The sequence below is a fragment of the Cynocephalus volans genome, chromosome 17, assembly GCF_027409185.1.
Source record: "Cynocephalus volans isolate mCynVol1 chromosome 17, mCynVol1.pri, whole genome shotgun sequence".
NCBI lineage: Eukaryota > Metazoa > Chordata > Mammalia > Dermoptera > Cynocephalidae > Cynocephalus > Cynocephalus volans.
Window position 1 is genome coordinate 15127142 of NC_084476.1, and position 8386 is coordinate 15135527.

An 8386-nucleotide genomic window follows, 5' to 3' on the forward strand; every position below is an offset into this window, starting at 1 on the left:
GTAATAAAGTTAATGCAAGTAGAAGTGCTGGCACTGAAATCCAGAATATGATGGTATTCCATTTCTTTCCTGCTTTCTAGTGGAGGGCTTAGGTCCCTGGCTCTCAGAATATCTGGTCTGCTGGACAGTGCAATTCCCCTTCCTGGAAAACTGGTACCATTTCCCAGGTAGTAAATTTTGCATTGTAAAGGTGTGACGAGTGTTTGGTCACTCCTGCCTCTCATCTAAGCTTTGTAGGAAATTGGGCTGGCCATTCTCCTCCATTCCGGTCCCTGAACACACGTTCTCTGCTGGTCTCTGTGCTGGCTCTGCAGACTCAGAGAAGAGTCCTAGTTGACCCTGTCCTAGAGGAGCTCTCAATCTGGCAAATGCTGTAAACAGACATTCCTCCAGCATGCTATGGGGGCTCAGGATGGGCATTTGAGCTGGATCTATCATGTGAGAAGTGCCCAGAATAGGTACGAAAGAGGGGGGTGTTGGCGGTGGGGCAGGGAGGGAGGTGCGGAGGAGCCTATTTGGAAGATGGGGAAGAATTTAATAAGGTGAAGTTAAGGGAATATAGGATGGGAGACAGGGCTCCAGCTTCCATACAAATCAGGGTCTCAAAGTAGCTATTTCAGGTTCCAGAGCCACAGTGTAATCTGGGCAGTGGGGAGTAAGAGAGAGCATCTTTCTGGTGGTTGTCAAATTTTCTTTCAGCAGCAGAATCATTTGTTCAAGCCAAAGTTCCTGCTGTGGAGTGGAGCTACCCTGTAGGGTGTGGAGGTTTCTGCAGCCCCCTGTGGCCTTGCACAGAAATGAGTTACTTGTAAATGTCGTGGTGTACATGGTCACCAACTCTGCAGGGCCCCTCTCTTTATTCTATTAGTTTTTATTCTCCTATCTGGGACCCCATTTCTGCCCTTCCTCTCCACTCTTCCAATCCATTTTTCAAAGGTTGACCTAGATTAGTTTAGTTGCGTGCATACGTGTGTGTGTTTCTTACATGAATATACCTTCTGTTTTCAAAACACAGTTTGGAAAGCACAGGTGGAGCTCACCCCTATCATTCTATCAAGGTGACTGGAGCCTCAGAGGAGAGGGGTGTTCTGCAGGCCTCCTCCATTGTACAGCTGAGAGGAGCCCAGGCCTCCCTCTGGCTTCAGGCCCTGCCCCAGCAGCATCCCTCTGGGCCCCTAGTCTGAGGTCCAGTTTCCCCCTGCCCCACAGACCTCAGCAGAGCCCTCCCAAGTTTGACTCACCTTCATGCCTCCACCAGGCAGCTCTGTTGAGTCAGGGGACAAAGCCCAGGGGCTGCAGGATCTAGTGGCCTCTAAGGAGGGACTGTGATGCAAAGATCCAGGATGCCTGTGGCCCAAATGTGGCCCTGGAACATGTTGCTGCTTCCACTTCTGGTTTTCATTTGACTAATGTGATCTTTGGGGGTGATTTTGAGGAATGATTATATGCACAGCTAACAAATTGTTCTTTAAAGCAAACATACATTGGGTGCCTGCTCAGCGCCAGTTCCTTTACTTGTATTATCTCATTCAACCCATACAGCTACTCTGTTGTTTTAAACACCATTATAACCATTTTACAGATGAAGAACCTGAGGCTTAGAGAAGTGACTTGCCCAGGGTTACATGATACCTGTGGTTGAGCTGGGATTTGAACCCGGGCATGTATGATGCTAAAGCCACATTCTTTCCATGGCACCATGCTGATTCTGAGCTTAGTATATGAGGCTCAAGTGGGGGGGGGTGCTGTTGAGAGGGAGAGGCAGTCCTGGGTAATAATTCTTGGGCCTCTGGGAAGGTACCAGCTGTGAGTCTGGGCACCTGATCAGGTCCTGCTGCCCGCTGAAACCGAGGGAGTGAGTCCCATCTGCAGAAGGTGATGCTCAGTATACCTTGCAAGGCTGCTGTGAGGAGCAGAGATAGTGCACACACACCGCCTGCACCGTTAGTTGCTCGTTCAGTTTACATATATCTATTATTATGAGGTGATGGGTCTCAAACTTTAACATGCATGAGGAATATCCAGGAATGCAAATGGCTAGGCTTTTTTCCCAAAGATTCTGATTGGCAGGTCTAGGGTGAGGTCCAGGAATAGCTGTAGTTCACCATTTTGCCCAGGTGATTCTGATGCAGGGGAGAGGAAGATGCCCTTTGAGAAACAGTCTTCTAAAGAAAAACATGTGGGGCCACTGACTGCAGAAAACCTTTATTCCTGAGTCCAAATCAGATTCTAGAACTACGGCCTCTGCCCCGGGCCATCCAGTGTCAATGGGACAGAGGGAAGCCACTGGTGGAGGTGGATGCAGAGATCACAGCTTGAGCCTGTGGCCCACAATCTTGTCCTAGCCCTTTCGACAGGTACGGATGATCCACTCATGCTCGTCATCATCTGCAAGGAAAGAGAAGGAGCCGGTCGTGCTTGGTGCTATCCAGGACCTTCCCTACCCTTGGAGTCCCCTAGGTGGGGTCTTGGGACTGAGGTGCACTGCAGCACAAGGTGGTGGTCTGTTGGTGGTGACCAGTCTGTTTAGCTCTGTGCTGGGGAGGAACAGACCTTTCACTAAAACCAAATCCCTCACTTGCCCAGTCTTGTGCATGCTGCTTATAGAGGCAAGTCATCTGGCCACCCTGAGCTGCACTGATCCCTACAGGCAATCAGAGAGCAGCAGCTTCACACTCAGGCCCCTGCCTGGTCCATCTCACCACAAGCGGCACCCCTGGTACTGCGGGTCCGGGCCTTGCCGTAGTGCTAGGAGACAGAGTCTTCAGATTTTACTTTCCTTTCTGGGCTCTCCATTCTTGACCCTTTAAAGAACCTGTGGTTTCCCCAGGAGGCCAACACCCTTGGTATACTCAGGACCTTTCAGTGAGGAGCAGAGAGGAGGCAGACAGGAGCTTGTTGGTATTCCCTGAAGTTTAAGGAAGTTTAGTGCTCATGACCACCTGATAGGCAGAGGTCGGTCTTTCCCAGTATTTTACAGATGAACAAACAGAAACTCACAGAGGTCGAGTCACTTGTCCACAGCCCCAGGGTTAGCATGTGGGAGAGCCTGGAATGTCAACCCTAGTGCCGCCCAACTTCAAAGCCTGTGCAATTTTTTAAACCTCAAACACAGAGAGTTGAGTGAATCCCATTCTTCAGTCCACAGCACACCACCGTCATCTCCTTGTGCAAGACCCCTCTTTGGATTTACTTTTATTTTTTCCCCTTTCTCCTCTGAATCTACACCCACCTACTCCCCCACCACAGCAGAGACCCTCTCTAATGGTGGGATATGTAGCCCTAAACGTGCATGTAGCTCTGTGAAATATGTACTTTTGTTTTGTGTATGAATGTGCTTTTAATTTACATAAATGGCATTGTGCTGTGAATTTCATTGTCTTACTTTTTTCACTCAACACTATGTTTTCAAGCCCTATTGTCGTTGCTACATGTGCATCTAGTTCTTTGCTTCTTACTGCTACCTAATATTCCATGGTTGGCTCCTGGCACATTTAACTCTCCATCCGCTCAGTGGTGGATATGGAGGTTGCCTGCAACTCCCTGCTCCCAGGAACAATGCTGAGATGAACGTTCTCATCAGGTCCCTTCGTGGATATGTGGAAGAACTTCCCTGGAGCTATATTCCAGAAAGCGGGTCACTGGGTCCTACATAGACTCGTGCACCTTCATCGGGACTCCCAGCTAAGCCCCTGCTCTTCCCACCATACTGCCTGCCTGCCTTCTGCCCGTCTCCCTTCCCTCCTTCATTCCCCGCTTCCCTCTGCACCAGCCTCTGCCCCAAGCAGCTCTCCTCGGGGCTACAGTGCTGGAGGAGTTCTTTAACCTGTGCCTAGCCTCCCGCATAAGAGATGGGGGGATGGGACTACCCATCCTCCTTGGGTGACAGATGGCAGAAGCTGGGGAACAAGGGAACTCCCTGAAAACTGACATGCAGAGGCCAGCAGAAGCCTGCCCTTCACATCAGATCCCCCTGCCTAGGGATGCCTTCTTCTTCTGTGAAAAGCTCCAGACCCAGGGTCAGGGAGATGGAGGCTCATCCAGAGCCTACTGTGTGCTCGGTGCTTTACAGATACTGCATCTCACTGGATCTTTGTAACAGCCCAGCAGGGTAGGGGAGATTACCCCCATTTTATAGACTGGATGAGCCTTGTCCTGGGTCCAGGGCCAGTGGAATTCAAACCAAGGTTCACCAGGTTCTGCAGCCTGACTCCTAACCCCAGGGCAGATGTGGTAGTGCCAAGAGCATGCAGAACCAGCCACCTCTCCACTATTTCTTTTCATGTGACCTAAGGAAAAAGGCTTGCTGCTTGGCATGCTCTGGCTTTTGAGGACTTCCCTAAATAGCCAGTGGGCCTCAGTTTCCCCTGAGGAGGCTGCGGGGGAATCCTCACTGAGGCTGGGACACCCAGGGGTGGGGAGAGCGGTGGTGATGCATCAGCACACAAGGAGTTAAGTGCTGGTGGAGCCCACTTTTGCCACACTGTGAGCAGCCTGGTTGATAATTACAGTTCTGAAGTCTCTAGGCTATTCGAATCAGTGCAGCTGCAACCTCTTCAGCGGTAACCCCTGAAACCAGACAAACTGGGTGTATTGTACTGCGCCAGTCCTCAGGCCCCTCCCTGATCGTTAAAAATTGACAGCAATGGACTTAACAGCCCTCTTCACTACCCCTTTCACTCTCTACCTGGCGGCACAGCCACCAATTTGAATCACAGATGCCTCCCCTCCCAGCAGCTGCTCACCAACCCTCCCTCCACCTCCCCTGCGCCTCCCTGGCTCCCTGGCCCTGCCACGCCAGGGTGAGGCTGCTGGAGCACATTTCATCAATATTTAAAATGGAATTAAACCTGCAGCTTTGATTAATGCCTCCCAGATCCTGGGAGTTGTGATTACTATTTCACAAATTGCGATTGTTGGAATATGTTAATATGATTGTCTGAGAACATCTTCACCTTCTCAGATAATTTTCCCCCTTTTCTGGCAGGAGGGGAGGGAGAGAGTAGGAAGAAAAAAGATGGGGAGAAATTACCCCGTAAACTCTTTAATCAATTGTGAATTATTACCATTGGCACCATTGGCAGTGGTGCAGAGGGAAGGGAGGAAGATTTCTTGTTTGGTGCATTTCTCTTTGAAAGTTTTTAGCCTCTGTTGGCTCAGTAATTCTACTCTGGGACACTATCTTAGGGAATAATTTATTTGTCTCGGGACTATTTAGAATCACGAAAAAGGAAAATTTACATTTCCAAAACCAATGGAATGATTATTTTGCTGATATTCATTCATTTAACAAATAATTTCTAAACCCTGACTATGTGCCAGGCATCGTGCTAAGTTTGGAGGTGGGGGTGTACACTATAAGCTATGTGAGGGGATATTTAGCAGCTATTGAAAATAATAGTTATGAAGTCTGTATAGTAACATGGGGAAATGTTTTTCATGTGATAATAAGCAAAAAAAAAAAAAAAAGAAAAAAGAAAAAGAAAAAGGGAAGAGGCAAGAAACAAAATTACAGACAGTATATTCTGTGTAAAAATTGTGCACAGGAGAAAAATTAAAGATAATAAATTGAAATGTGGATAATGGTCAGCTCTGAGCAGTGTAACTAGAGAGATTCTCCTTTTTGATTTTGGCTTTTCCCAAGTCTTCTTTCATTGATGTGTATTGATGATAGAAAAACATTAAAATAATTATTGGCTTTTTCCCCTACCCTCCAATTTAACTTTCTTAATGGAGATAAAAAATTTCTAGATTCCTAGAAATACCAAAAGTGTTCTTGGACTTCTAAAAAGTAAGAAGACCTGGCATAAAAATATTGGTAAAACGCATAAAAATCAGATAACAGACAAATCTCCTGTGCAGAAGAATTCCAAATAATTTATGTACTCTGTCCTCAAAGAGTTGGAGCAAAACTCCCCACTTCTTAAGTGTGGCTGTGCATAGTGACTTTCTTCCAAAGAGTACAGTATGGAAAGGGAGAAAAAAAAAGAGTAACTTGACAATGGAAACCTGACAGACACTACCTCGGCCAGGTGATCGAGGTTAACATCAACATCAATAAGTCGTATTGACAGTCTGTACCCCTGAAATGACGGGATGAAAATGGCACTTCATGCCTGTGTCTTCCTCCTCGAAACCCACAATTCCAGTCTAATCATGAGAAGAGCGTCAGACAAATTCCAATTGAGGGACATTCTACAAAATACCTGACCAGCACTCAAAACTGTCATCAAAAACAAGGAAAGTCTGAGCAACTGTCACCCCCCATGGAGAGCCTAAGGAGACATAATCAAGTCTAATGTGGTGTCCTGGATGATATCATGGAACAGAGAATGGACATTAGGGAAAGACTGAGGAAATGTAAATAAAGTATGAGTTTTAGTTAATAATCGCATGTCACTATTAGTTCATTGTGACAAATGCACCATACCATATAAGATGTTAATAATGGGGGACACTGAGTGTGGGGATCACTAGGAACTCTGTGCTATCTTCACAATAATTCTGTAACTCTAACTGCTCTAAAATAAAAAGTTTATTTCAAAAAATGCATAAAAATCCAGTGTGCTCCCTGCAAGGTGAGAGTATCATGATCTCTAAGAGTGAAATCCCTTCACTCCCCAACCATCCAAAAAAATGTCATTCACACCTTTTGCTCTCTCATGGCCCCTTCATACCACAATTTTGGAATCTATACTTATTTGCCTATTTTCTCATGATTTTCTCTCCAATTAGACTGTAAGCTCTCAATGCAGGGACCATGTCTGCTTTGTTTTGACCACTGGACCCAGCATACAGTCGATGCCCAATAAATGCTTTGCCAGATGAAGTCTGGAATAAGCCTTTTTCATTCTGACATCCCTCAATTGCCAACAACAAACATTCCTTGAGCATCCACTTACTGGCATTCAGGTCTTAACTCAAATGTCACCTCCTCAGTGACCCCTAATCTAACTGCCTCCACTCCGAGTCACTCTATCTTGTCTTCATTTTATTTTCTTCATAGCATTTATCACTCTGCAATTTATTATTTACGTGTTGTCCAAGCTATAAGCTTCAGTGATGCTGGAAGCCTCATCTGCTTGTTCACTGTGGTATCCCCAGTTCTTAGAAGTATCTGGCACATAGTAGGTGCTCAGTCAGTATCTTGAATGAATGAATGAACACGTTCAATCCTGTGGCCAGCCCTGTGCCTAGTGCTGGGGACAGAGGGGACTCAGACCCAGCAGTGAGTGCTGCCAAGAGGCCCAGTCCAGGCACTCTTCAGTTTTTAGTCTGTCACTGGGGCAGGAAGATGTCTTTATTCTGGTTCTGAAGCTTTGGAAGGGACCTCACTGCCACTTGCATGCCCTGCCCACACAGATCACTTGGAGAACCGGGCTTACAAACAACAAAAGGAACTTGCTGCAAGAGAGACCTCAAATCTGGCCATGGAATCCCCTGATAAAAAGCCTTCCCTGAAAAGGCTCTCCACTGCTTAGCCTGGACTCAAAGGCCCTTCAGGTCTTCCTGCTTTCCAGGCCTGCTTTCCTCCCTGGCTCACTTCACACTGTAAAATGCAGCCACCCTGAAGAACTGTAGCTTGTCTTTTCACTTTGTTGTTTCTTTTGCTATGCAGAAGCTTTTCAGTTTGATATAATCCCATGTTCCCATGTTCACCAGTGCCTCTGTGCCTTTGTACATGCTGTTCCCCTGAGGGGAACACTCTTCCTTTCAGGACCTGGTTCAAGTGCAGGGCCTCTCAGAGCTCAACAGAGGCCCAAGGCACTTTCCATGTCTGGGCTTTAGTGTATATAAAAATGGAAAAAGGCCAAACAAGATGATTATACTGTGGTATATTTTAAACATTTGCATTTGATAAGTTATTGCTTTTAATACAAACAACCAAATGTAATATAAGTGTGTTATTCCAGGATTTCTTATAAAAAATATAAATTCACAGTGTGGTAAAGACATTTGGTCAGGAAATGGGGTGTGAATTTAGAGTTGTCTGATGAACATGGTCTTCCTTCAGCCCTGTCACAGTCCAAACGTTGGGCCCCTCATGAATGTGTGTGGGCTGGCTCAGTGCCCTGAAAGCTGTCCCCACCACCCTGCACACTATGGCTTTGCCTGGACGTCAGCCTCCCCTGACCCAGGCTGAGGTCATTCCCACCAGCCGGAGGCAGCCACGTCCGATGGTCTTCAGGGCCCAGCACAGATCGGCACTTAAAAAGTATTTAATAAATACAGGGTGCATGAATGAATAAAGAAATGTAAATTTGGCGACATGAAAGTAACAGGTTTACCCTGTGGGATTTGACAAAGGGGGAGGAATTCTTTCCCCACCCTAGGCAAACGGGGCTCCTGAGAGGTCACGGCAGGCCTGCCAAGTGCAGGTCCCAGG